This window comes from Pezoporus flaviventris, unplaced genomic scaffold (genome assembly GCF_033815535.1).
Source record: "Pezoporus flaviventris isolate CSIRO_AGI_PZ_B2104156 unplaced genomic scaffold, CSIRO_AGI_Pfla_v1 ptg000013l, whole genome shotgun sequence".
Lineage (NCBI taxonomy): Eukaryota > Metazoa > Chordata > Aves > Psittaciformes > Psittacidae > Pezoporus > Pezoporus flaviventris.
In genome coordinates, this window is record NW_026892561.1 from 23421374 (window position 1) to 23443859 (window position 22486).

At 46.4% G+C, this 22486-nt stretch overlaps 1 protein-coding gene across 2 annotated transcripts in view; it reads right to left on the reverse strand.

Annotated features, from left to right (window-relative positions):
* LPP (LIM domain containing preferred translocation partner in lipoma) overlaps positions 1-22003 on the reverse strand; it is a 338569-nt gene extending 316566 nt beyond the window's left edge. For both annotated transcript variants that reach the window (XM_061452175.1, XM_061452168.1), the window contains exon 1: positions 21869-22003. The gene's annotated coding sequence lies outside the window, so the exon portion shown is untranslated. The remainder of the gene's footprint in view (positions 1-21868) is intronic.
* Positions 22004-22486: the final 483 nt, after the last annotated feature.

The window sequence follows — 22486 nt, forward strand, 5'->3', positions numbered from 1 at the left end:
TGAATTTAAACATCAGTGCTCCGTTATGGTTTAAGCTTTCTTATATTGCTCAGATTTTTCAGAAATGGACAGTTTAAAACCTCTGCAAGAGCTCCAAGTTTCAAAGAAGCACAGTCAGCACTTTTATTAAAACAGGCAGCCCTAGCATAACTTTACAGCGGTCACTTAGAAATTGAAACAGCCAGACTCCCCAGTCCCTTTAAAAGAAAATCTTACCTATGAAAATAATATTGTCAAGTGCTAATTACACTTCTCACATAACAGCCTGGCTGAAAGGCATCTGCTTTTCTGACTACTCGAAAGTTGCATTCACTTTGAAATCTCCTTTACACTCAAAAGTGTTACCAGTACTCAGAGCTTAACTTTTTTAACTTCTTTTTTAATTAGTATGGCTTTACTTGTAGAAACCCAAGCGTGAATACCAGTTAAACAGGGATAAAGCAGCCTCACACTGGGATTCTTCATACCCATTCCTTTGTGGAGCAGATGGCCTAGCCTGACTGCCACAAGGAAACTTGTCATTTTAACTGTTCCAGTCACCAATTTTTAAGCGCAGACAAGCTCCCAGCAAGTCAGCTATCAGCATGAACTGACACAGGTCCCCCCCCATATGATTGGCAGGTGCACATACAGGTCCCCAGATGACAACCCCATTCAATCTGACCTTTTCATTTTAAATGAAAAACACTTAAAAGCCTGCCCTGTTCTGACATGCATTTTTGTGTCTTTCCCACACTATGCCAATGAGCGAGGAGGTGGCTGATCTCTTTCCCCAAGCAACAAGTGATAGGACAAGAGGAAACGGCCCCAAGCTGTGCAAGGGGAAGTTTACATTGGATATCAGGAAAAATTTCTTCATCGAAAGGGTAGTCAGGCATTGGAACAGGCTACCGAGGGAAACAATGGAATCACCATTCCTGGTATTGTTCAAAAGCCACGTAGATGAGGCCCTTCGCGACATGGTGTAGTGATGGCCTTGGATGATCTTAAAGGTCTTTTCCAACCTAGCTGACTCTATGATTCTACGAAAATCTGTTTTTTGCTGGTCAAAGTCCCCAACTCAGAAATTTCACATTATCTCCTCCGCTTCAAGAGCCCTGATCCTCAGCAGTTCTGGCCACCACCAGAACTGTGGGAGCTTCTGAGATTTCAACATCCTTACACATTGGAAAAATCAGATGTTTTATATGCAAACCACAGCTCAGAGGCCAACTCTGACTTAGAGTTCAGGTTATATGCATGGATAGCTTTACACTTGAACACAGCCACCCAGACACATGTTTGCATCTTCCTATCCCACAGCACTGATACATGCAGGATCTGGCCCTGACTAACAGCTTTCTGTGTTTGCTTCTGTGCTTCTCAGGTTTTATTTATTGAAATTAAACTACTCAATTCAAAAGTATGCCACTGAAGTTATTCAATAAAAAGATCACACTAGATAACAAAAGCTGGAGACGCATTTCCTCCACTTTGCTGCCAGCAGCAGCACCTGCTCAGAAAGCCATCAATACACAGCAACAGCTAATACACACGTCTATACTGCCTTTTGGGGTAAATCAGCAACTATGCAAATGCCGAGTTCTGATCTGCAAAGAAGCACACACCCCTCCTGTATCGTACTCAGCATGGAGCCACTTCCAAATCCGCCACAACCCCATGTGTCAAAATTAGCTGTAATGGGACTTATCACTTCCGAACTCCTGGTCCAGCGCTCACATCGGACAAAGGCTGATGCTGGCTGTGGCATGGACTGTCAACTCCAACAGGGAAAATCAGCTCCCATAAAAGAGCAAACTCACTGGCAGCCCCTGCACACTGCAGGGAGCAGAGCCTGGCATTAAAGCATTGCCATACGTGAGCCCCAGGGTCCTGCAGCACTGGCACATCTGGTGTGAGGGCCACAGCTCTAATTTTTATCTTTGCTGTCACACTCGATTTTCAGGTTTGTCCTGGGGTTCATAAAATGAGACTAAAATAAGACGGAAGGTAACACAGCAGGACAGCAGGGGGAAGAAAGGAGGAGAGACCACTCCATGGGCACAGGAGCACCAAAGGGATGGGATCTAGCTTTCCCAGATGGAGACTGCTATAACATAACAAACGAAAAAATTATTTGGGGCAGGAAAGATTTAAGCAGTGGCAGAGGAAGCTGTGACACAGTCCTACCTACAGCATCCCAGCAGCCACCCCACTGACTGCCAGCTAGAGCCACTGGGCAATGGCTGAAGACCAACCCATAAGCAGGACCAGTCATGTCACACCCCTGTTAACTTTAAATGCACAAAAACAGCTAGATAAGAAAGGTGGCTAATGGAATGAGAAGAATCAGCACATCTATGCCAGAAAGCCCACGGGTCCCCTGCTGGAGCAACTTTTCAGCAGCTCCCCATTGCTGCCAGCAGCGCTGCCTGTGATTTATGTGCTTGAAACTGACACCAGGATTGGACCCTGTATTTTCAAGCACAGATTACCAGCCTCACACTATTCACACTCCCTCAGTTTACTGGAAATGGAAGATTTTCACAATAGCCTCACTGATTTTAATTTTTAACTTCCCCCCACCGGTTGCTGTCTGTGTTTCACTGAGCCTGGCTGGAGACAGACCTTGAGCAAGAAGGGGGCAGTTTCACTTTCTCACTCGAATGCACCCCAGCTTCTTGATCAAAGAAGGATAACTGATTTCATTATCAAGTTCTCACCCAGAATCGGAGCCCGGGTTTCAAACAAAGAATAATGTTTTGTAATCCAAAACCAAGCTACCACTACACCACCCCAGCTCCTCGTCACCTCCCAGGGAACCATCCTCACCAGGCAGCTCCAGCAGAATGCTGCCTGAACACACCTCCCATGTCTTCAGGTGCTTGGGCAAGAAAAACAGACCAACAGTGACCAAGAGCACAATGAAGCACATGAAATCTCCTAGGGCAGAGAAAGCATTTTTTCTGTGTGCTTCTGTTGTTTTCTAAAGTTCTATTGTAAAAGGACGATGTTCTTATAACTATTTTGGTCTTAAATGGCCAAAACTTGAACGCAAAGGACTCCTTCCCCCAGGCTTGCTTGGGTGTCACCACAATGAAATACTTGGCACCATGGCAGGCTCTCTTACCACTCTTCTTAAAACCAGATGTAAATGAAACCTTTAGAACTTCGAGCCTACATAACCAGACAATCTCTGTGTTCAAGGCTTCTGTTTTATCCAGGTTTGGCCAGATCATTTTATCCAGGTTTGGCCAGATCATTTGAAAGTAGCAACAAATAACTGGTAGTCAACCAGATTCCCCACTCCCGTGCCCACTCTGTCAAGTTTGGTATTTTTGAAAGCATTGTAATCCATCATGATATTTAAAACAGCACAACTGGCCAGGACCAGTATATCTCTCTGGTTTAAAAATGTCTGTCCCCTACCTCCCCATCACCTCCAAGGATGACCAAGCATTAACGATCTTCTTCATTTTTATACATTAACAGCAAACTGCCCCAGTTTCAGCCTTGGAACAAATACCTTCAGGTGGGATGAGCATTTATTAAAAAAAGTAAAGTTTCTCAGTGCTCCTCTTTCCAAACAGCTGGAAACAGCTTCCAAACAGAGCCTGAGGAAACATATCCATTAAAAAACAAACCAAAAACACCACAAAAAACAAACAACACCCTCCTCCCCCCCCAACATTTGTACCAAATATAGAAAAAAATCTGGAGCAATTACGACAAGCCTTAATAACTGCTCTTGCTACATTTCAAAACAAGGAGAACCACAGATGCCTGTGGATGTGGCTGTCTTTTGAACAAGAAAGTACCATTACTGCCATCATAGACAGATACCAAAACATACAGAAAATACATTAAAAAGCTGGTTTAGTTCCTAAATTACCCAACTTCAGCTGGAAGCCAGGCTCCTCATTGAATCTGAGTCTTATCACCAAGGGAATAATTAAAAAACAAACAAACCAAACACACAAAAAATAAACACATACAAAAAAAACAAACCAAACAACACAGCAGAGGCAGTGTTTCAGGTCACACTTTACACTTCTCCTCCCTATGCTGGGAAAACTGGCTCACCACCATGGAACCCCCGATCCTGGGCAGGAATGACAGCGAGGGTGCTCTGTGCTGCCCTTGCTCCGCTGTGAGATAACGCACACATGCTGCACCATTACACGAAGCCACTAGACCTTCACTGCAGACAAAGCCACTGCCCTTCTTCTCCCCCAGAGGACACCTTAACATCACCATCACCACCCCTGGGGTGTGTAAGCCTCAGCCTGGCACTAATAGCTAGAGAAAAGGGGACAGCAAGGGTCTCCAGTGTACATGACAATGGGAAGAAAAGGCAAACCTCTCCTTAAAAATTAAGGATAAAAAGGCTTTAACCCCTCCATGCCATTTTATCTTGACCTGGATAAATACTTATGCTAGACGTGCACTACGTTTCCTTTATTATTTGCCTACAGCACCAACGATGACTCTAAAATTGCACCCCTGGACCTGTATGATTTGGTTCACTTTGACTGCGCTCCCATTTCTCAGTGGAAAGAAAGAGGCTTTTGGTCTGCAGAATGGCAAAGTTGTCAATGACACATCTCTCGGCGCCCTCACTGGATCTCATCAGTACTCACAGGGAGAGATCACGCTTCTTCCCATGTACTTGATGGTGTCTCAGCACAAGGTTTACTTGGCTGCTCTTCCAAGAGTTTGCCACATGATATCCTCCAACCTGCTGCACCCAAGTGCTGTATTTTGGAATGGTACATACCTATTCATTTGAAACTTTAGCTACAATGTGTTTGTGCAACACCACACCAAGGCTACAAAACACATGTGGCCAAGAAAGGCCTCTTCAACCTTCTTCCATCTTTCTGGTGTGATTCACACAAGTACCTAACAGCATAACACCATCATCATACCTGTCCTCACCTACTCCTACCCCACCATACTAAGCTTGTCAGCAGGAATTTTGCCACCAGCGCTGAAGCCAGCATTTATGTTACCAAGTCAAGTGTTTTTATTTTTTCACTTAGTGATGGGGAAAACAAAAAGGAACTGCAAAAGCTTTCAGAGACAAAGATCTCTTCGGGACTTGCCAGCTGATATTTTCAAAGACTGATTTGGCACAGTAACAAGGAAGCCAGCATCCAACATACAAGCAGGCAAGACCAGCTCCAAAGCCAGCCATCAGCCAGGCTCAAGGAGAGTTAGTGACTGCAGTCAGGAAGATGAAAGGGAGAGGAGGAGACAGAAGCCAGACTAGTACCACAGCTATCACAAGAGGTACAGCCACATGCCTGGTCACCACCCGAGAAGAAAACAGACAACAAAATGAGAAGGGACCTCTGTGAGCAAACGCAACATCGCAGACAGCAGTGGCCAGGTGGAAGTCAGCGCTGGCCAAGACTGAGCAGGCAGTGCTGCGTGAGATACCGCACTTGGCCTTCAGTCTAGAAACAGGAGACTTGCATGGGAGGCTGCGTGGGAAAAGCTGGCAAGTGAAGACTATGTCCTGTCAAGCCTGCAAATCTGCACATTGCACACAGAGGCTCACAGCAGCCTCACATAAGCCATTCGCCTGTAGCCACGCAGGTATCTAGTTACTACACAGCTGACTTGATCACCAGGCCTTCACCAACATTCACAGACCAGAGAAGATCAAGAGAGCCATCACCCAGGAACTGAGGACAAGCACAGTGAGCTCAAGGAGAACTTGACAGGCCAAGAATGACTGCAGTCATGGAGGACAGAGGAGAGCTTGCTTGCATCGCCCTCTTTTTCTGAGGCTGTCAAAGATGACAAAACCTTGACCTCTGATTAAACCACGCTACTCTCAGAAGAGGAGGCAGCTTAGGGGCTCAGGGACTCAATAAGGAACTGTTTATCTCAAGGTCATGGGTTCATAACCTCTTCAAGTTCTTTTTTCTTAGTCAATTAAAAACGGGACTTGATGTGCATTAAAAAAAAAACCTGTTACTAAGGGCATAACCTGATACTGGCTCATGAAAGAGGCAGATTAAGAAAATACAGCCCTTTTGCTGCTCCTTGCAAGACCTGCAGCAGAGCACAGCAACTGTGGGAATGCTCCCTGTGCAAAGCAAACTCAACCTGCTTTCACACCCATGATAGCAAAGCAAAGGAAGAGATTACAGGTGAGCAGGCACAGCTGCCATGACCTCCCTCCAGTTGCAGGCTAGGCTCATCCCTGGATGGAACTGATCCTGCCCCAGCCTCTGAACCTGGTCCTGGAAGTCTTCTGTCTATCCCTGTCTATCCTTCTCATTTCTTTGATAAGAGGCATGGTCAGCCTGTGACCACTGCCACTACACTAGCTGGTACTCAGAGGCCAAAACCCCACCATACTAGGTCATGCTAGAGATAAGGAGCAAGGCAGGAGTCACTTAGGACCAGCAGAAAGGAGGAAACCCTTTGTTCTCCTCTAGCTCCATGCCCAGCCCCAATAGTGACAGAAATGTGCCAAACGCAGATGTCAAGCAAACAGGGAGAAGACACCTTCCACTGTCAGAACAGCACACAAATCAAAGTAAATGTGTATCTGAAACCAATTACTGATAGACACCAAGATATCCAAGAACTCCAGCTGCTGCATTCAGGGTTCCCAGCAGTGTAGCCAAAACCTTTTTTTGTTGGTGGTGGTTTTTAGCCCATAGAAAGTCAAGATGAAAACATGCTCCTGCATGTGGGGTGCCCACGCCCACTTCAGTCACCTTTAAGTGTCTTCCCACTGAGAAAACACATCCTCCCCCCAAATGCAACTATTAGGTTTCATAAAATTTTTCATTACTCCATGCTTTTCTTATATTTCCCTTTTGGTACAAAAGCAGAGAAGGGATTTCAGCACAAACTACCCATGCACCAGGATGGAGCTGCTGGCACTGCTGAGGCCCTCCTGTACACTGTGCCCAGGTCAAGGGTAGTACAGCAAAACAGAGGGGTTTGGAAACAAACGGGAAACAAGTAGAGTTTTCTTCCATTCATTGAAGATGGTAATTATTTTGGAGAGGACTGCGTATTCTTTTGCCTTTTAATTAGTGGCAAAGCAAGTCAACCTCAGCTCATATGAGTGAGAAACTACTACAGGCTACAGATCTGCAGCCAAGGAAAACAAATCTGTACCAGTCCTTCACCCCCAGAATAACTTCTGATTGTCAAGCACCATTACCAGGGGAATGAATAGCTTCTCCTGCAAGCTTCTCACTCAATTAAACTAGCACAGACAAAAAGGCCAGCCAGCAGCACAGGCAAAGTCAGATGCACGCAGTAGGTGCACGCAGGGCGACCACAGCAGGTTCAAAGTGATGAGGGAGAGGAGAAGTGGTCCACAGCCTGCATCATTGCTTGACATGCTGAATGGCAAAACAATGGTGGGATCTGTGCCCTGTGGAGACTTCAAGAAGCTTTAACTGAGAAGGCCGAAGCACCCCCCGGTACCTGTAACTGTCATCCATATTTTATGAAAGCTGACAAAGATCTGAGTGAGGAAACACCTAGAAAAGTCCTTGATTTATTAGTAACCCAGAACTAATCTGCTGCTGCCTCTCCTTCCACTCAGGAGCCTTATAAACTCTACCTGAAAAATCAGAACAGCCATCAAGCCAGAGCACAAAATAGATGCCAGGAGAAACAAGCACAATCCTCAGCCCTTCTGGAACAAGAAAGCCACCAAAGGAAAGAAAAAAAAAAATATATAGATGCAGCAGGAGCTTGGTTTTGGTCACAGTTGCTCTTTGCAAACCAGGTGTCTAGACACTAATGATACATATGAAGAGAACTGGTTCCCAGGTTTTTCCCCACATTGCACAGTTGAATTTCATCGAAAGGATTAATACAGACCTTAAAGGGTACAGTGACATAGATAGGCCTTTCTTCCTCTTCACTCTTCTTTGATGCGCATCAGCTTCAATTTCTCTATGGAAAGTTAGCCAAATAGCAAAGCTTTGACCCGTGCAGCACTGAGAAAACTTCTCCCAGTAAAAAAGGCTGCAACATACTCATTACCCAAGATCTCTGAATACTCTGTACAGGCAAAGTTATTTCCATTTCCTTGGTCCTCAGTGTTTTCTTTGGCAGCTGGCTGGGGCTACACTCCATGGTGGGATGCAGCAGGAACAGCCAGGACAGGAACTGCAAAATGCAGAGTCTAAAGACAACTCCAAGTTAAAGTGCTACTTCAGCAACACACATCCAAGTAACTTGCTTGACCTCAGATGTTATCATGGAGCTTGCAACTAAATGTTCAGTTTAGGGAAAGAGAATGAAGGAGGCAAGCAAAGGATTCAGGCCAGGCAGGAGTATCATGCCTTTCCTCAACAAAGATGTGAGCACGTCAGCATGCGGACAAAGGCAAGCAGCAAGCAAAATCCACAGCTCCCTCCTTTCAATTGAATTTTAATAAAGTGTGAGCATGCAAACACAGCTAAATCCCTTTTCCCCTCAAAAACTAAAGGAAATTGTGTCTCTGATTTCAATAAAAACACAGCCTGGCCCTTGCATAGCTGAAGGCAGCATGAGCCACTCTTGTCAGACCAGCCCAGTGTAGTGGCAGCGAGTGCTCCTCAGAACTGGGCCCACACAGCCATGAACATCCACCAGCACAGATGGGCTCTTTCAGCAGGTGTTATCCAAATCCTGGGCATCTCCCTAGCAAAGGGCAATGATATTTAACTTCCTTGTGGGCACAGGAGGCTGCCAAACATCTGCTGGGATTAGCCGGTTCATGTTTGTGAAGTCCACATAAATGCTATCATAAGGAAGGGGCTGACCTATTTATGGATGTGAATGCTGGACTAAGACCCAAACCCACATACTGTATTTGCACATATGGCTGTATCTCCCCCGCCAGATTTTACTGTGTGAAGCTAGGACAGAAGAACAAGGTGTCACCTATAGCTTACAGCCCACTTCTGGTCACTGTTAATTTAAGTGAGTCATACCTCTCCCCTCCTTCGCTTTACCCCATTCAACCGCACAACTGAGCCTTGTTAACAAGCTGTGCTACTTTGACTGTGCTGGGAGCCCCCATATGCCACATGGGCTGATTTGTGGGAGAAACCCACCATCTCTCAAGCCTCCATCCTACTCCCTGGAGCCCCACCAGGGCTGCAGGTCACAGACTCTCAACCCACAGATCTTAGGCAGGCTCCCAGATGACAAGCTGCAGCAGATCAGCCACCCAAATTCTTTGTGGCAAGGGACTTTGCATCAAGTTTCACATTTCTCTTGGGTGTCCCTCCCTCCCACACAGGCCTCCTGTGAGTAAGGGCTGAGGAATGAGACTGTGAACATGCACAGCTCAGAAACAAGTGAAACTCCCCAGGAAAGACAGGGAAGAGCCCAAGTAGGTTTCAGATGGAACCAAGCACCTTTGCTAAAGGGATTATAGGTGGAAATGGCTTGTGATGGCAGGGCCACAGGAACCGTATGTTCCCATGACTCAGAACTGCTTTGCACCAAGTTGCAAGTCCTAGACATAGAGTTTTGCTCTGCTAGAAGCTCCCCTTTCCTCTGCAGGCACATTCCAATACTTATCAGGTCTTCACCTTAGTCACATTCTGCTGACACACACACTTTACATCCTTTTCATCTTCCCTTATAATCAGCCTCTATGTCCCCAAGTCAATTGCTCTGCTCTTCTTTTGCCATTCTCTGCTTTATCTTCATCTCCTGAGGCAGGAGCAACTCATACTCAGATGCTGCTTCACAGGTGCAGCCTCCACTCTCTGCTCAGGTTCACAGGACTTCAACATACATGGTATGGCATACTCACTGCTCTCCTTTGGGTAGCGGAACAAGTGGCAGGCTCAGCCCATGATGCTACAGGTCAAATATAGAGATATGGACAACACAAGAAAACGTCCATGGGATATGGAAGCAAAAACAAAAAGAGAAAGACAAGTAGGAGCCCAGGAGCATACCAATACCATACCCAGACTTCCTTAGATAGATAGGCCTCATCTTGTTCTAGAGATCAAAAGCATCCAAAACCAATTCCACTACACATCAGGTAGAATGTGTGTAACTAAAACATCTACCAAGACACCTGGAACTAAACCACATGAACCAGTGTTGGACTTTCTGGTAACACACAGCTATCTTTGTACATCCAGCTCCACCTGTGAAACTGGGCACACCCTTAATCAGGTATGAATCAAATCATATGAGACATGAGAAATTTATCAAGAGCCACTGCAAAAAAACCATAAGGTTGCTTGTACCTCACTGCACCTTCACAGGCAGATAGCTGCCCTGAACACAACAAACCTGGAGCTTTCACCAGGACTTCTTGCAAATGACCATGTGACACAAGACCTAAAACATCACCTCATGCACACAAATGCATGCAGAATGGAGGCCTGGACTATGGCATCCAGGGAACCAGGGTATTACGAATATGTGTATGACAGCCCAGTGAGGGCCCTGACCCTAGACAGAGTGCTGCTCTACCAGCACAGATAATCATTCATTTACATAGCATGAATCCTCTCTTTTTCACTCCATGGTACATCACAGCAGGGCAATACACCAGGAGGTGCAAAGGTGCCAACCCATTTGCCCTGCGTCCTCAGAAAGATCTGATACCCACCTGTAAAACCAGTAACCACAAAACACTCCCCTTCGGTCATGTATGCAATGAGGGGATGGGAGCTAACTTCATGCAAAATAACTTACAAATGAACCTACCCTTCAGGGATAACTGTGTGTAGTAAGGGAAACAGCTCTGCTCTTGTAGCCCTTTCTCCTCCCTCTCTACGATGCAATCCTTAAAAACTTCTCCGCTGAATTCCCCAGCCTCCGCACACCTCGATTTCACAGCTCTCCCACACAGCAGAGCAAAACACACTATGCCAAGCTATGGAAGGAGAAGCACAGGCACTCTGTAAGCTACCATCCTTTCACCCAGACTCTTTGAGTACCTGGGTGGCTGGAGTGCCTTGGAAAGCCATATTCATTTATATTGTTTTAAGTTCACCTGCTGCTCTGGCCTCATTCCCAAATCTCATATGCAGAGGGAGACACTCGAAGAGGCACTACATGCCAGGAACACTGCATTCATCCCACAGCAACATAAAGGTCCAAGGCATTATTCCTAACATTTAAATATGCTTCTGCCCCATAGTTCATCAATTAATGGACCTGTTAAAGGCTTGCAACTTGTCTGCTTCACCCACAGTATGATCTTCTGCACTGTATGAGGCTGACTCTTCACTGCAGCAGTCACTGTGCATGCTACAGCACTGTTCCAGAAGAAAAAAAGCCAGACATCTTCCCAGGTAACTTTAACATTTTTGCCTATAATTTTTTCCCCATCTGTCTACCTTGGGAGCAAATCAGGATTTAGGTACAGGACAGCACTTAAAATACTTGCTTATCTTTAGGGCACAAGGAGCTGCAGACAGTTCAGCTGGATTACTCATACGCTTATGCAGAAGGTTCACCAAGCCCTCCTTAAATGGCAAAGATGCAGTGCTGTGTTTTCCAAGCTCGGCTCTGTGCATCCCAAGGAACCTAAGAAGGAAATGGATTATCTGAAAAAGCATCAAAGTGGAACTGTGCTAAGGAAAGCATAATTTTCATTCTCCCAAAAAATAGCCTGCAGGATCAGAAATGACAGAAAGCCACCACAACTTTAAAGGAAGCTTAAACTACCCTAAAAATGGCAGTCTTATTGTACACTGGAAAACAAGCCACTTAGGAATTATCCAGCTGACAATATGAAATACCCATTTACCCTTTATTCTACTCACTGAAATATGTTTTTATACAGAAATACCACCCAGAACTTAACCTCAACTTTTTGTGGCTCATTCCTGGACCTCCCCACTACCACTTTTCAGTTTCAACAGCATTAAGCTGCCCTGGTTTCTAAATGTCAGAGGTAAAGACCAGCTTCTGTACTAAGCTAGGCATTTCAATACCCATGCAAGATAAGTACAGGCCTTGCCCCGCAGTCAAGGATGATAGTGATAATGCTTAAGAAGCAGGTAAAAGCAGAAAAGATGGGGGAGATGGATTGACAGACTGGCATAACTACAATAAACAGTTCAGAGTAATCTCCAGAGGTGGGTGGAAAACATGCTAAATTCAGTCTAATTATAAACAATTCTTCTCAAGCATCTCTGGTATAAACCAAGGTGGTGTAAAACATGCTCCCAGGTTAATGGACAGAGCATGCATGTGCCATAGTGGTAAGCAAGCACACTGTGAAGCTCTAGAGGCTTCATGTGGAAGAACAATGAGGCCAACAAGACTGTAAAGACTGCAAATCCTCAGTTTATATAGCTACATATAAATAGCCATAAATTGGTTGAAATCAATGTCATTATTGCCATTTGAACAAGTCATACCCTGGCTAAAAGTTGTGTAAGAGGCTAAAGGCTTTAAAGGTCTTGAAGACTGAACTTGTGATTTCTGCTGGGATCGCAAGAAGACTTCAGTGTTCTGTTGGCCTCCTTGTTTTATTTCAACTTGTTCTGACATGTTGCTTTGGTTACTGAGTGCATCAGCAAAGAATTTAGGTGCTTAAAATGTTTTTTCTTGTTGTTTTTCTTTTCAGAAGCACGCATATAATCTCAAAACCCCGGAAAGTTTTTTAAAATAACTGAAAACATAATTATTTATAACTAAATGAAAGATATGGAAAGCAAATTCCACTCATAAGAAATTGAGAATATTTCATCTTTACAGATCAAAGGGAGTAACATAAGACTATCTGGTGCCGAAATACTGTTTGTCTTAGTATTTGCAGCCCAAGATTCCATTTTTTCATTAAAGGAGAGGAATATATATACACATAATAGGGGGAGCTGGAGATGTAAGTGGAAGATAACAAACACTTGAGTCCAAGTACTGGAGGTACTGGATTCTTTACTGTGAGAGTGGTGAGACACTGAACAGGTTGCCCAGAGAAGCTGTGGCTGCCCCATCCCTGGCAGTGTTCAAGGCCAGGTTGGACTGAGCTTGGAGCAACCTGGTCTAGTGGAAGGTGTCCCTGCACATGGCAGAGGGGATGGAACCGGATGATCATTAAGGTGCCTTCCATCCTTAACCATTCAATGGTTCTACAATTTCTCTGATTATGACTGCAAACTAAAGAGAATAACCTTCATATAACTAGCTTTTTTTTCCTAGATTTCAGTGTCAATGACAACACAAGACTCCCAGCCTCACTCCTCTCCAATCCCATCAGTAAGTAGGCAAGAATAATTTTCCTTCACCTTGGCAAAGCACAGTCCCTCCAAGATTGCACTCAAAAACAGCACAAAAGGAAATAAATGATTCCACCTTCAGTCCCAAGTCTGAATAGTAGATAGTAAATAAGGCTTGGGGCCACACATTGTAATACTGAGTGGTGCCCCTCAGGGATCGGTGTTGGACCAGTCTCGTTCAACACCTTTGTTGCTGACATGGACAGTGGGATTGAGTGCGCCCTCAGCAACTTTGCCGATGACACCAACCTGTGTGGTTTGGATGATACACTGGAGGGAAGGAATGCCATCCAGAGGGACCCTGACATGCCCATGAGGTGGGCTGATGCCAACCTCATGAAGTTTAACCATGCCAAATGCAAGGTCCTACACCTGGGCAGCAATCCCAGGGCAGCTACAGGGTGGGCAGAGAAAAGATTCAGAGCAGCCCTGCAGAGAAGGACTTGGGGGTGGTGGTTGATGAGAAAATGAATATGAGGGAGTTGCAGTGTGCGCTTGCAGCCCAGAATGCCAAACGTATCCTGGGCTGCATCAAAAGGAGCGTGACCAGCAGGTCAAAGGAGGTGATCCTGCCGCTCTACTCTGCCCTCATGAGACCTCACCTGCAGTATTGTGTGCAGTTCTGGTGTCCTTAACGTAAAAAGGACATGGAACTGTTGGAACAAGTCCAGAGAAGGGCCACGAGGATGATCAGGGGACTGGAGCACCTCCCGTATGAAGATAGGCTGAGGAAGTTGGGGCTGTTCAGCCTGAGAAGAGAAGGCTGCGTGGAGACCTCATAGCAGCCTTCCAGTGTCTGAAGGGGGCCTATAGGGATGCTGGGGAGGGACTCTTCATTAGGGATTTTAGTGATAGGACAAGGGGTAATGGGTTAAAACTTAAACAGGGGAAGTTTAGGTTGGATATAAGAAGGAAATTCTTTCCTGTTAGGGTGGTGAGGCACTGGAATGGGTTGCCCAGGGAAGCTGTGAATGCTCCATCCCTGGCGGTGTTCAAGGCCAGGTTGGACAGAGCCTTGGTTTAGTGTGAGGTGTCCCTGCCCATGGCAGGGGGGTTGGAACTTGATGATCTTAAGGTCCTTTCTAACCCTAACTATTCTATGATTCTATAAAAAGAAAAGAAACTGAGCTAAGCTTATTAAGTACCGCCTTCCATTCTGGCCAAAAAGAGTTAGGTACTCCAGCAATTAAGTGGCTACATCATAATACCTGCTTGTAGAGGAAGCCAAATTAAGGTTTCATCAATGACCTTCATGCTGGCATTTCATAGCTTTGAAGCACTTGGACTTTGCAACCCTAACACCATTCTTTTAACCAAGTTCACCGCTTGTAATTAACTACAGGACTGCCACATGGCTGTTGCAATCACTACCTGGTTCTCTCGGGAAATCCAGACTAAAGGCCTGACTTGGCCACAGTAATAGCTTGAAGTATCTCTTAAGATTTGCCCAAACCCACGAACAGCAAATAAAGTCTCTACTTCAAGAGATGAGGTATGCTAAATTCAAGCCACCTGATCTCCTTCGTGCCGAGCTGAGACAGGAACACCAGGGAGATCCAGGCAAGCGAGGCAGGGGAGATGCAGCAGGTGGAGTTACAACCACTTATCGGCTGCTAATCCAATCACTCTCCCAATTCAGACGCTGCAAGCTACACACTGTCTGGGAGACTCCTCACTTTCATTCAGGCTTGCCTCATTAAATGGAGTAATTCAAGTCTGTTAAGGTGAGGTAATAAACTGCTGAAAGAGACAGAGCTCCGTCGGGTATGTGCATAGAGCACAGTGAAGATGAACACTCGTGCATGTTACTGAGACATCAACTACTACAGTTGGGATACAATGAACACAGCAGCTGCTGCGGGACTGCTTGCATGTCACCTGTAAATTGCCACAGGTTTCTCTTAAAAAAAAAAAAAAAACAAAACAGAACAAAAACACACAGAAAACCCTCACCAACCTGAGCTTCTCACAGCCAGCCACATTGCTAAAAAAAAGCCCTAGAGGAGATATTTCAAATTTGCTGTGCTATATTTAACTAAGATTAGGAGCTGGACCTCTCTTACCCCATCATGCAGTGCATCCCTACCCACCCCAGTGTGTTCCACAGCCCCCTCTTCAAGGTCTGCATCATGATCTGACAGACTCCTCCATCCTGCCTGCTTTCATCCAGCTGGCCAGGCTGGTCCCACAGTAAAACAGCTGGGTCCTGGTGCCTCAGCAGCATTACAGCACACAGTTGCACAGCCTTGGCAAAGGCTCTCCAGAGGAGGAGAGATCAGGAGCATGAGCACAGGGAGAAGAGGAGATGACTGCAGCTCCCTATCATAAATCCACTGGCCTAAAAGGGGAGCAGGGGGGCAAGTTACAAATTCATGCATAAACAAAACCTAGCTGTGTAACTCAGAGCTAACAGGGTAGTTTACTAAATGTTAATTAAATCTTCAGTGCCTGTTACCAACTGTGGAGATCAACTTATGTTTAAACTACATAAGCAATAAATGCTTACATGAACTTCTATTAAATTTCACCCAGTGCATGAAGTATGTGGGTTTTTTAATAGACATTAAACAAGACAGTTATGGCACGTTAGTTGATACTTTATTACCTAAAGATAATGGCCATATTAAATCTCAACTAACTATTCCACTGGTGGCACAATCATCTGAGACTTGGCAGAAGTTTGCCTGCTTTGAAGCATCACTGGGCAGCGGTAGCAAGAGGAGGAAAGCAGCCAAGTTCTGAATGGCACCTACTTAGAGGATGCTCAAGTGCATATCCCACTTAGGCACAAAAAAGAATCCCTCCCAGCCAGGTCTGGAAACCCCAAAGAGGGCTGATAGGCTATCAAACAGAAACGAAGATGGTAGAAGTCAGCTTTTCTATCAGCATCCCGCCCCCCCCAAACTAAATGAAACAATTCATGGGGTTACTGAAGAAACACTGTGTTACAATGCTCCCTTACAGGATGAAGGGCAACAGAAAACATGCTCCCTATCAGCCTGCAACACTCAAACACCTGGAACTTTTTCCAAGAAAAAGTTATCAGGAACCCACAACTCCACTGGTGTTTGCTGTCCTTTCCTGAGCATATTGCGATAGTTTGGGAGTGCTTCTGAGCGACTCACACCTGTGTCACTGTCACCCACAGATCCCAACAACAGATACTGACAGTCTAAAACCACAGAGACTCGCTGACAGCGACTTAAAAATTATACTTTTTACACCAGCTCTTACACTTGCTCAGAACGTGATCGAAACCAGCTCTTTGAGATAAAAGCAGAATCTCCACTGAGGTGTCTCTACTGGTAACCTTAATCACAACAATTAAGTGTGGGTAGCAGGTTTGAAGGTTTTTTTCATATTTGGATTGGAAACATCAGGAGCCCTACCTGACCTGCCCAGAAGCAGGAGGAATGGAAAGAGCCAAGCCCTGCACCCTCCTAACCCCTAATTCTCAGGCAGGCACAAGCTCTCCAAAAGCTTTTAAACTTTGTGGGGTTTTTCTGCTCTGTGGTTTTCGGTTTGATTTGTTGTTTTCTTTTCTCTGCTTGTTTCTATTTTACAAAACAAAAAGCTCCCTAAATTAAAGAGAGGAAAACACTGAGCTCTTCAGGCTTTACTAATGCTCTCCCTCCAGCACCCCAATGCACATGTGTAAGCCAATCTCTACACCTTCCCTCCAATCTCTCCACTGGAACCATTGTTCATAAAGTTATTTGAAATCCTGTATTTTCCTGCTTATAACCCACAGACTTTAAAGGTATTGTTCCTTGCGAAACCATCCCTCAGATAACCCACATCCTCAGATAAGCTATGGTTTCCGTTTCCTCCACTTTTGCCCCCTTTCGAAGCATGGCTGCAGTTCCAGTAAGCTCTCTAGCTTTAGGCAGAATTACCCTGCTATGAGAGCAAGAGCAAGGGCAGATGATGAAGCTACCAGGATAGGAAAGCAGGCTGCAGAGGACAAAGAAAGCATCTCTTTATTGCTCACATGAGCACATAGCAAACAGATGCTGAATCTCTGACTTCTGGCTGGCCACACAGACTTGGTATTCATCTTGCTTCCCTGAAGGCTTCTCTTCATCAAAACAGTAACATACCTAAAAAAGTATAATGTACATAAAGGAAACAAACATTTCTTCATCATCCAAATGTCATCTTCGAAGCCTTTCCATCCATCCACGTGGACTTCCTTCCACCTGAAGGAATCACCAGGGCTGCCACAGACTGCACCAGGAAGACCACGGACAACCAGCCAGAGGCAAAACCCAGCATGGTCCAGGGCCAGCTGGAGTAGAGCATGGGGCTGCTGCCTGCTGCCCAGAGCCACATCAGGGCTGGAAGAGTTTATTCAGAGAAAGGCAGAGATGTGTGGGCCAGGCTTTCAGAAGCTTGACAGGCAACAAAATGCCACTGAGGATGCACTGTTCACACAACCGTGATGGGCAAAGGAATAGAGAAGCCACTGCGGGCACCCTGAGGGTCTATGTTTCCACAGACACGGGGAAACTGTCTTCTTGCAAACAATTTGTCATCCACCCAAGGTAGTGCTTTCCTCTAGCTAGAGTCAGCAAGAGATGTTTCAGAGAAACCTGCACAAAAAGAGTCTCTTCTTTCCAATTAGATGTTTACAAGACAAGAGGCATCACCATTAGCTGATATAACTCTGAATGTACCTGACACTCACACAACCATGCCATCTCCTTTGCAGACTTGGCTAAATTCTTGCCCTCAGAAACATTCTGCATGATAAATGCCACCATTTAGTTACATGAAAAAGCACTTAATTTTGAATCAGCCTCTTTCATCTTGGCTTGCATTGGTACAAAGGAACAGAGAACCCTTTTCCACAGTACTCACTGTTTCTGTGATACCCTTCTAACATGTGTCCTTCGTGTAGGAACTATCCTACTGGTCAAACTCGCCCAGGTTTTTCAGCTTCCCACCATTTTTACTGCCCTTCTCCAAAACTGTATACACCAGGCTTTATTGATCATTATGGAGTTCACTCAAGTTTTATAGTTAGACATTATACCAATGAACACAAGCAGGGATTTTAACAGTATACTGCCTTTGAAATTAAGTGAGTGGTGTCTCCACTCTGACCATGAATCCCCACACCATAATTTATACTACAATTCATAATTAAAAATACATACTGATGATCATAATATATATTTAAAAGCTCTACAGATCCATTGATACTGTAGATGACACCATTGGGTGTCCTGCAAAACTCACTAGTCCAGCTCTAGAGCTTCAGCTCTGAACACTCTAAAAAAACAACTCAACTGCTTTGGCAAGGGATACATATCTGAATCTGCCCTTATGTTATTTAAAAGCTTGAATGAGTTATTTAAAAACTTGAATGAGGTGGGCTGATGCCATCCTTATGAAGTTTAACCATGTCAGGTGCAAGGTCCTACACCTGGGTCGCAGCAATCCCAGGCACAGCTACAGGTTGGGCAGAGAAGAGATTCAGAGCAGCCCTGCAGAGAAGGACTTGGGGGTGCTGGTTGATGAGAAAATGAACATGAGGGAGCTGCAGCATGCGCTCACAGCCCAGAAAGCCAAACGTATCCTGGGCTGCATCAAAAAGAGAGTGACCAGCAGGTCAAAGGAGGTGATCCTGCCCCTTTACTCTGCTCTCATGAGACCTCACCTGGAGTATTGTGTGGAATTCTGGTGTCCTCAACATAAAAAGGACATGGAACTGTTGGAACAAGTCCAGAGAAGGGCCACGAGGATGATCAGGGGACTGGAGCACCTCCCATATGAAGACAGGCTGAGGAAGTTGGGGCTGTTCAGCCTGGAGAAGAGAAGGCTGTGTCAAGACCTCAGAGCAGCCTTCCAGTATCTGAAGGGGGGCTACAGAGATGCTGGGGAGGGACTCTTCATTAGGGACTTTAGTGATAGGACAAGGGGTAATGGGTTAAAACTTAAACAGGGGAAGTTTAGGTTGGATATAAGGAGGAAGTTCTTTACTGTAAGGGTGGTGAGGCACTGGAATGGGTTGCCCAGGGAAGCTGTGAATGCTCCATCCCTGGCAGTGTTCAAGGCCAGGTTGGACAGAGCCTTGGGTAACATGGTTTAGTGTGAGGTGTCCGTGCCCATGGCAGGGGGGTTGGAACTAGATGATCTTAAGGTCCTTTCCAACCCTAACGATTCTATGATTCTACGAATTACACTGCACCAGTTCCTCATTCTGTAAAACAAAGCCCACTACCTCTCACTAACATAGCACAGCTGAAGACAGTATTAGAGCAATGCAACTCTGAGATTTGATGTGCTCTGTAAGTTTCCATGAGACAGGGCACCTAAACTGCATGGGAACCTGGGATTTTCTGTACCCTAACCATGACTGTCCAGATACAGGATCCGAAAACCACTCCTGGCCCACCAGTCTAGAGATACGTTTTTGCCGATTTGCCCTGGTTTCACTACAGCACATCACAAACATCATTCAGTACTTTTACCCCATAAAGTTCAGCAACTGCTTGTGCAGTGTCTGCAGAAGGGGACTGGACTCACACAGCTAGAGCCTGCACCAAGACAAGCATGCTCACCAGCATCCTGCCCAACATCCAGGCTGATCTTCAAACATGCTTCCAAAGGTGAAAAATCTCACTTTGGTGCAACAGGAATTGGAGCTTCTCTCCCAGCTTGGTACCAGCCTCTCTGCCCAGCCAGCACCAACTACAATGGGCAATCAGGGCATGAAGCAGACATCTGCACAATGACAAAAGCATCTGCACAATGACAAAAGCAGTAATGCCCACCGACTCAGGCACCATGGAGACTGCAGAACAGCAATTCATAGCAGTTTGGAACTGTACCTACAAGAGCTTCAATGAGACACAGTTTTAGCTTTATTCTCCTGGATGTGTCCTTCATTTCCACCCAGGTGTTTACCCAGCAGCATACAAGGGCTGCACACCTCTGACTGGGACTGCTGGCAACATGGGACACATGCACAACCAACATGCTCATGGCCTCCACACAGCACGCACATGGTGGGACTTACTTCTGGAAAAAGGGCTTATCCACTACAAGACACCTTTCTTCAGCCAAGAGACCCCCAAAAAGCCTATAACCTTCAGCAACCTATAATATGCTCCAACTGCAGGGCTAGGAAAAGAGCCCGTACAGTCCAGAGGACATCCAACAGCAAGAAAGCCCCTGGCACCATTACTGATGGGGACATAGTGCTGCCACTATCCTGGACACCAGGTCAGATGTCCCTGACCTGGCAACTTTTCCCAAAAACAACCAACATAAGCTGATTCAGACAGAAAAAAGAAAACCTGAAGAAAACAATTAAAGGAAAACCATGTATGAAACTCAACAATGAGAGGGCAACAGGCCTGAAGCCCTTATTAGCAGCACCAGCATCTCAAATGCAGCTGCAGGCAGGATTTGACACTGAGGGTAGAGGATCACTGCCAGGTGGCTCTGTGGCCACCACTCACGGTCACGTGCTGCCAGCCCTTCCCAGAAACAGCCTCCAGCAAAGGCTAAACAACTGAAAGAGGGGAATAACATAGTTTATAAATTGAGGAGCGGTAGGATGAAAGGTCGTAGAGTGGGCACAGGGAAAATGGAGCAGGCCAATGGGCAGAGAGAAGTTTTCAACAGTAATCTTTATCCGTAGACTGAAATATTTCCCAAAGGCAATCACATATTCCAGAACATTATTAAGCCTTGCTGCACCAGTCCTGCTGCAGCAAGGATGGGGATAACCAGAAAGTCCCTCGCACTCCCAAGCTGTGCTGCTGCACAGCAGCCTGGCTTACAGACAGGACAGTGACCATCATTTTCCTACGTGAACACAGCTGCACTGTTAATATAAAGCTGACATGCAGTGTCCTGTTCCCCAGCTCCACATAGTTACCTGCCTTCTTAATATCCCATATCTGTAATTACTTGGTGAGCCAGCACCTGCTACATCACCCAGCTCCACATACCCAGGGACTCCCCACCTGCTCTCACATCTTGCCCTGAAAAAATCACTCCTGGAATGTATAAGAACACACTCAAGAGGTAAATGAGGAAATAGAGATACTGAACAAATCCAGAGCGTTTCAAAAAATGGAACACTTCCATATGAGACCCTCCATTTCAGATGGGTCAAACCCACTTTATACACATGGGGCCAAGGTGTTGTGGATGTGCAGGAAGACACAGCTCCTGCAAGCTCTTAAAGTTTTCATGTATCAGTCACCTAGCAAAACAATAAAACACCACACAGGAAACCAACCCAACACTAACAAACAACTGGGCCACAGAACCAACTGGTAGAGGCACAGAAAACAAACAGAGAAACAAACACGAAAAATAATCAAAACGAAGCAGGAGAATCCCACGTTCGTCTGTTTCACCGGCGGGGCCAAACTGCACCTCGAGGTACAGTAGCCAGAGCAATTATGGCAGGAGTTTCTCCATCAACACCTCCTTACTCCGGAGCACTGCCTTCTCCCCAGTGCAGCCTCAGGGCGTGGAGAGTGCTCCCGAACAATGGCAGGAATAAGATTTGCCTGTTCAAAAGTGGAGGGCAAGAGAAGGGGGAGGAAAAATATATATATATATTTAAATTAAAATTAAAAAAAAAAAAGCCCTGGGTGACGTAAGGGTGTAGAAAACTTTTACGTCCTTACCTGCTGGGGGAGGGTGGACCTCCCCTGGCGTATAAAAAGCTGCCAGGGGTTTACTCTACTTGTTATTTACTACGGAGCCCCGGGCGAGGGGCCGGAGGGCGTTAGTTGCGGCGCGGTAGCGCTGCAGCCGCCGCGGGAGGGTGGGAGCGAGGGATGGATAGATGGTTGGAAGCAGCCCCAGGCCAGGTGCACCTGCGGCTGGCAGCACAGCACCGCACCGCACCGCCCCGCACCGCACCGCCGAGCCCTACAGAACCCCGGCCCGCGGGCAGCCGCCACCCGGCGAGGAGCGGGAAGGCGGGCAGCGCAGCCGCTGAAGTTCGGGGGAAGTTTCCCTCTGCCCCGCACCCGGGAGCTGTCCCCGCCCCGCGGCCGGGCTCGCATCGGGCCGGGCCCCCAAAGCCGCGGCGCTCCAGGCGGAGGGAGGAGCCAGGCGCATCCCCCCCCCCCCCCCCCCCGACGGCCGGCAGAGCTTCCCGTCCCGGCCGGGGGCTCCAGCTGTTGCACAGCTGCCTCAGCGGGGGGAGGGGGGGGAACCGGGGGGAGAGAGGAAGGGGGCAAGTTATTATCTGCAACAATACCTCGGGGGGAGGAGGCAGCGGAGGCGAGCGCGGCGGC